Consider the following 7,384-nt stretch of genomic DNA (forward strand, 5'->3'; position numbering starts at 1 on the left):
GTCACAGGTCTGGGCGCCAACTGCTGCCGCTGGGAAACAGCAGCTCCTGAGAGTGAGTTTGGGAGTAGGTACTGGAGAGAAAAGTGAAGGAAAAATAATGAGGAGAGGGATGAGAGGGGAAGAAGGACAGTGAGAGAGACATGAAATGGGAGAAAATGGAAAGGGGAGGAAGAGTGGAGAGGGGTGACAGAGGGAGGAAAGAGGAAATGAGAGAGAAAGCAGGTGGATACACAAGCTGGGGAAAGGGAGGGGAGAGAAAGACAAGGGAAGAGATAGAAAAGAGGTTGGTGAGGAAGAAGGGGAAGATGGGAAGGGAAAGAGGAGAGAGAAAAAGGAGGAAGGAAGATGAGAAAGAAAGTGAAGACTGAAAGATGGTGGGGGGGGGGGGGTGGGGGGGAAGAGGCAGCGAGAGAAGTACAGTGAAAGTAAGTGATACAGCAGCCTGACCTCTCCTACACAGAGCCCAGACTCAGCTAATTTGACCAAAGAGCTTGGCCTGTTTCATTCACTGCACACTGACCATTCTTACCTCTCCAGTCATAGTGAAGATTCTCCTCCAATGGCTTCCCCTTCTGCCTCTATTTGGTTTCTTCTGGAGGTCTCCAAGGCTCTGAGCTTGCCTCTTAGTCTTTACATTTTTCACCTCAATGTGTTAATGTGTTAGATTGTTTACTTACATTGTCAATACTGAACTCCACCTTATCATGACCCATTAACCCCACACTTCTTTCATGTTGTCCAGCTGATAGTTTTCAGTATCAGTGTAGAGGTCAATAGATCCCTTTCCTTGATCTTTTAACTGGTCTTTCTGCCAGATTTATAGGTTTACTCTCAAGTGACTGAATAGAGGTTTACTTAATACTTTCCACATACATGATGTCCATCATTCCCAATTCCATTGTCTTCAGACCCACTACAATGTGGTCGCCAGGCACCGATTCCCTTTCTGATCCCAGACGTCATCTCTGACCAAACCAGATTGCTCACAACCTCAGCCTCTCATCTGAAATGCACTGACTTTCCCTCAATGACTGATCTTCATCTCCGTAACATTGCACATCTCTGCTCTTTCCTCTTCTTATATGGTAATTATACCATCACCCATGCTTAGGTTGCCTCCAGACTCAACTATTCCAATGGGTTCTCACATTTTCTATTATTTTTATGTTGGCTCACAGACAATCAATGACTGTTTCTATAATTGGTATCCTTGTATTAAGACCTCACACCTCAATCCATGACCTCACTCCTAGCTCTGGAATCATACCCAACCTTATAACAAATCTGCATTCCACCAACTCTGATCTCTTGTGCACTCTCACAACCTACACCCATCGTTGGCAGCAGTTTTCCAGTTGAAAACTGTCTTCCAGTTACAGTTTTCCAGTTTTTTTGTTGGGATGAGTAGCCCTGCTCTGAAAATCAGTTAATCTGTAATCCAAAAATTCTCGTAAACACAAAAATTAGAATAGGTTCCCTTTACACTGCAGCATTGAAAGCCCTTTGTGTGAGTAGTTGTCTGGGTAATCTCCATGTTGCAGTCATCGGTCACCCCAAAGGATGTCCACCTGGCAGGTCAGGAAATGGGAGGCAGACAAGGAGTTTTCTGGAAATGTGGTTCTCCCGATGCATATCTTTAGTGTTTGCTGTTGGTGGCATCATCTCAGGGGAGTGAGGTCTATCAGATATCCAGTGCATTTTGGAGCAATTAATTGCCCAACACAATCACAAGTTAATTTACGAATCCTACCTGCTCATGGCAGGCAGATTTCCAGTCAGTGGCAGGTGCCTGGAACACGCTGCCTGGGGTGGCGGTTGAAGCAGACACAACAGTGACATTTAAGAGGCATTTAGGCAGGCACTTGAACATTTGGCATTGTGGTCAACACAGACATCGTGGGCTGAAAGGCCTGTTTCTGTGCTGTACTGTTTTATGTTCTCTGTGTGTTCAAATCCCATCTTGGCAGCTGGGGAATTGAAATTCAGTTAATTTACTAATTCTGAGATAAAAAGGAAGCATCAGTAATGAGGATCATGAAACTACCAGATTGCCACAAGCATTAACCTGTTTAACTGGAGAAAGTAATAACAACAACAACAGGAGCAGGTGCCCCAGAATGAAGGTCCTGCTGATGTCAAACCAGTGGAAGATGACGATGCGTTCATGCGTAAACCTCCATCTCACAGTCCATTCCCCCCCCATCCCACAATCTCCTCTATTTATGAACTGCACTTGCTGTAAGCAACTTCATTCAACAGCACTGCTGCACCTCCAACCTGACAATCAATGCAATGTTTACCAGCCCCTTTCAGATATATTGGTAGAGGTGAAGGAGACACCCTGTCACTTGACCAGACATTCACATGCTCCAGCTGAGATACCGACACTACAAACTGTGGATTTACACCAGCGTGGATGATGAGCTTATTGTTTGTCTAAATAACTTGTTTCCAGCCTGGGAGTGTTTGAAGAGACTGTGCAGAGGGAATGGCACTCTATCAAACCTACGTTGTCCCATCCCAGGGAGTGTTTGATGGGATGTGGGAGAAACTTCACTGTGTCAAATCTGTGTTGTTCCCATCCTGGAGTATATGACAACAGAGGAGGACGACGACTCGGTCTTAATGTTATCTTCCAGTCACATAACACATGACATCAATATTTCCTCCAAGCCCCAATCTGTTTGATACACTTTGTTACAGCATCAAGGAGATTGATTCTGAATAAAACCTATGCTGTCTGCTGGGAGAATTTCATGGGACCAAGTAGGAGTGCAGAGGTTGCTTTTTGTCCAAATAAAAACGCAGGATTTCATGTTTGCGTTAACCTGGATGAAAAACTCGAACTCTCAGTTACACCTTTGGTTTACTTGATGCTCAGTAACCATTTATTATTAACAGCTGACAGATGTCTGAAACTCTGCGATAACATTAAGATTCAGTCCTTCTCCTTACACTTCCTCTCAGGTTTAATTTGGGCAGGGGGCCCTCCCAGTGGAAGTGTTACAAAAAAAATAAACACACTGCTTACTTATATGAAAATATATTTCTGATGTTGTGCTTTGCACCAACAGGTTCACATTTACCAAACAGAATGGGACAGGAGGAACCAAAACCAATGGGCAAAAGATCCACAAGACCTTCTCCTCATTTCAGAACATTTACCACATGTGGAAAAAAAACAGGTTCAGAGTAATGGTGATTGATTGATACTAACTGATTGATTATCAAATAGGCATAAGTGTTTCAGACAAGGGCACCCTGCAATTTGGATTCTGAAACAGTTGAGAGACTCTGACCAACAATTTACTTTGTTTGCTGATATTGATTGCAGATGTTCACCCTGACGACTTTAGTTAAGGTGATCAGGTAGTTGGAAATTGGCAGCATTAAAAAAAAGGATAAACAAAAAGTGGTGCCATGGATTACCTTGTCAACATTACAAAAGGGCATGGGCAGAATCCCCGATGTTTGCTGATGAGAATCAAGGCTGCTCAGTGAATCACGTTTAAAAGATGACTGAAGCAGTATCATAGACCACAATCAGCTATGGATCACTGTAGGAGCTGGGGGTTATGATTGGCCTGGAAGCTCACAGTTCCTGAAGATTAAGGGGTGATAAACTTGGCTATTCAGAGAAAATCACTGATCTGCTGACCAAGGAAGGATGAAACGTTGTCAGCTGAAAAGGTTCTCCAAGTGATTGGAGAAGAGGTTCTCCAACTTTCATTTTGACATCAAGACAGTAATATGTGTATAATTTCTTTGCTGTAAAAGCTATGTCACAGCACCTTGCCTTTTGATTTTGGGTTCACCTTTAATAAAATGAATTCACCTTCACTGGATTTAAACCTCTTTGAATTATGGATCAATTCTGATAAGGATAGGGCCTACTCATCATGCAACTTCCCAAAGAAAGTGCAGAGGGGATATTGGTCTATTGTTTGGGTTAAAGGTATCGATCTATTTATCCAATGTACAGGCTAGAAACTCAATGTAATCTCAGTTGTGGTGTAGGACTGTACACAGAGCCAAGGATATATCTGACCAAAAAGCAGCATCTGAGGTCTCTTGTGTCTCCATCTATCTGACCATTTGATCCATTACTTTTTTACAAGATCTCCTGACCTCTGCTATGAATTCACCTTCAGTAATTCCCAAGTTTCCACCTGGGAGTCCAGTCCTGGTGTCAATAACTCTGAGCGAGGAGCTTCCTCACTTGTTCAAAAATTGCTTCTTACTAATGTAAACCTGTGTTTCTGGGCCTTACTCTCCCTTTTTAATTTAAATTCATATTGCAGACATTATTTCTATATCCTTCACTCTTTCAAATGCTCTCAGTGTCAGTAAATTGTGATCCAAACTATTGAGCATTGCAGCCTGTAATATTGAGGCACTGCCTCTAGACTCTTTTTTGACCAGACTCTTTCACCTGCCATTCCATCTCCTTCTATGACCTGATACCTGATTTGTACTCCTTTGAAGCACCTTGTGATGATTTGCTATATTAAAGTCTGTCTGTAAATGCAATAGTTGCTGTCAGGTGAAACTGCCCAATTCTTTTGCACTGCAGGCCAACCATGTACACAAATGAGCCACAATAGTCCTTGATGATGAACAGGGGCTGAGTCACAAGGAAGTTGCTTTTAATATTGAAAAGTGCATCAGAAAACAAAACTGTGAAGTGGCAAGGCTGACAACATCTGGGGGAGAACAGAAATCACTGGTGATACAGGTCAGATACAAGGGAAGTCACTTTAAAGGATATTAAATAAAAGGGTATTTCAGGGAAAGAGGACAGGCAGCTCCCCCTGTACATCAGGGACCTGGGGTGGAGGGTGTTGCACCGGGCAGTGCCACGCAACCGTTTTCTGAGCCGGTTCACCGAGACGCCAGCCACCTGTCACTTTTGTGGCTGGGAGGAGATGGTGTACCACATATACGTGGAGTGCGAGAGGTTGCAGCCCCTCTTTGCGTATCTGAAGGGGCTGCTGCTCAAGTTCCGGCTGCATTTCAGCCTGATGCTGCTGACCTACCGTCAGCCAGTGCGGCGCAGGGCAGGTCGCATGGAGGATCTCCTGGTGGGTCTTCTGCTGGGCCTGGTCAAGCTGGCCATCCACAGGACGCGGTGATGGGCAGCCGAGGGTTCCGGCTGGTCCGCCTGCCTGCCCGTCTTCTGTGCGCACGCAGATGTCTTTGGAGAGGGAGCACGCTGTCCTCGCGGGCACCCTGGTTAAGTACTGCGCTCGGTGGGCCCCTCGGGATCGTGCGTGTCGTGGACGGTACGAACGCGATTCTTATTTGAAGTGTTGCGTGTTGTGTTAGCGGGTGTAGTGTTGCGTGTGTTTAGTTAGTATTAGTTTGCATTATCTACTGTAGTTATGTAGTTACTTAGTTTCTTTTCTGTATTAGATGTAGTGTATTGATTCTGGTTGTCCTTTTAGCTAATAAACATTTATATTAAAAAAAGGGAAGGGCAGCCCTTCAATCCACACCAGGTTTACAGGGGAAAAACAGCAGAGAGGCAAGGGAGGAGAAGAGATTGGCAGTAAGGGTCAGAAATGGAGAGCCTGAAAGGGAAGGACAGAGCAAGAGAGGGACAAATGAGACCAAGCAAGAGGGGGAGAGGGAGGAAGATTTGGAAGAATTGAGTGGGACACAAACATATGAGGAGAGTGAAGTGTGGGAAAGGTAATAAGACATTGACAGAAAAGTATACAGAGAGATGGCAAGGTGTTTATAAAATGCCCTTCACATCGCTGTTGAAAGCCTCTTCACTGAGAGCAAGATCTTAACTGGTGAATCAATGCACTGTTGTTTCTGGGCCCATCATTTGCAATGCAACAATTCATCTGAAGAGTTCCGACAATCTCAGGACCTTCTGGCACAGAGTAATCCTCCTGCACACTGTTTCACCCACACCCTCCACCAGCCGCTCTCCCTCTCTCTCTAGCTGCTACTGTGACATCCAGGGGCTGAGAGTTACCATTACAGCAGCCAGAACACCTTCGGTTTGGCTGAAGCCTCTCCCATTGGAAGAGTTTCACTGCCCCCGAGTGGTTGCAGGTTGTTATTGCAAGATCCAGTACCAGGAGAATTCCAAGTATAAACTGGAAAAACGGCACCTCATTTTCCATCTTGGAACCTTGCAGCCTAACAGCATCAACATTGAATTTTCCCACTTTAAGTAATCCCCACAACCCCACTCTCCCCCCCGCGACCGTGCCTCTTCTTTTCTACCCATTTTCCTCCTTACCTTTGACCCATCCCCCAGTGGATCTGCTCTCCCCTCCTCCCCCACACCTGCCATTACTACCTCTTACCTGCATCTACCTATCACCACCTTGTGCCCACCCTGCCTCCCCACTTTTGTCCACCTATCACTGCTCTGCTTTTCCCTCCTAGACATTGGGCTTCCCCTTTTCCCATCTTCAGTCCTGAAGAAGGGTCCTGACCCGAAACATTGACCGCCTGTTTTTATCCACGGATGCTATCTGGCCTGCTGAGTTCCTCCAGCATCAGTGTTTTTCATCTTGATTCCAGCATCTGCAATCCTTTGGTTCTCCTACAAAGCTCAGATTGGCTTCAGTCTAAATTGCGGCTGGAGCTATAATAGGTGGAATGAAACCAACACACAGGCATAATAAAAACTACTGATGTTGCGAATCTGAAATACAAACAAACTCCAGGAAATATGGGACAGGCAGCATCTGTGGAGAGAGAAACAAACTAATATCTCAAGTCAAAGCCTTTCATAAGGGCTGGAAAAGGTAGAGATTTAATAGTCTATGAGAAAGTACAGTTGCAGGAAAACATTCCATCTCACAGTGACCTCCACTCTCCACGGTGACTAGGACTCCACATGACTAACTTCATACAGGCACTGTTGCCCTATCTCCCTTAATAACCTTGGAAATAAAACAAAACTGCAGATGTTGGAAATCTAAAATAAAGAAAAACCAGTGGAAATACAGAAAAGTCTGCAAGTGGAAAAGTCCATGTCTGGGAGTGGAGGGAATGCCCAACTTGAACTGACATGTACGTCTTCCTGCTCTGCATTTCACAACTCCTACAATCTTTTATCACCTCACTATCTCACTCATTGACCAGATAACTTTGTTTATAGCCTATCCCTACAGTCACCCTGGTTTTACTCTTAGAGACCCGCTGCCTCTAACAGCCCTGGAGCTTAAACAGCTTCCTCTATCTTCTTCCCAGTTGAGGAAGGGTCTTCGAGCTCAAACGTTAACTCTGCTCTTTTCCCCCCACAGATGTGGCCTGATCTGTTGAATATTTTCAGCATTTTATCTCCTTCAATAAACGTTGCTGAGCAGAAATAAACAATACCTCATCCCAAGGTGTTCCAGTGAAGCCTGAGGGAGGA

Source organism: Pristis pectinata, chromosome 12 (assembly GCF_009764475.1).
Source record: "Pristis pectinata isolate sPriPec2 chromosome 12, sPriPec2.1.pri, whole genome shotgun sequence".
NCBI classification, from domain to species: domain Eukaryota; kingdom Metazoa; phylum Chordata; class Chondrichthyes; order Rhinopristiformes; family Pristidae; genus Pristis; species Pristis pectinata.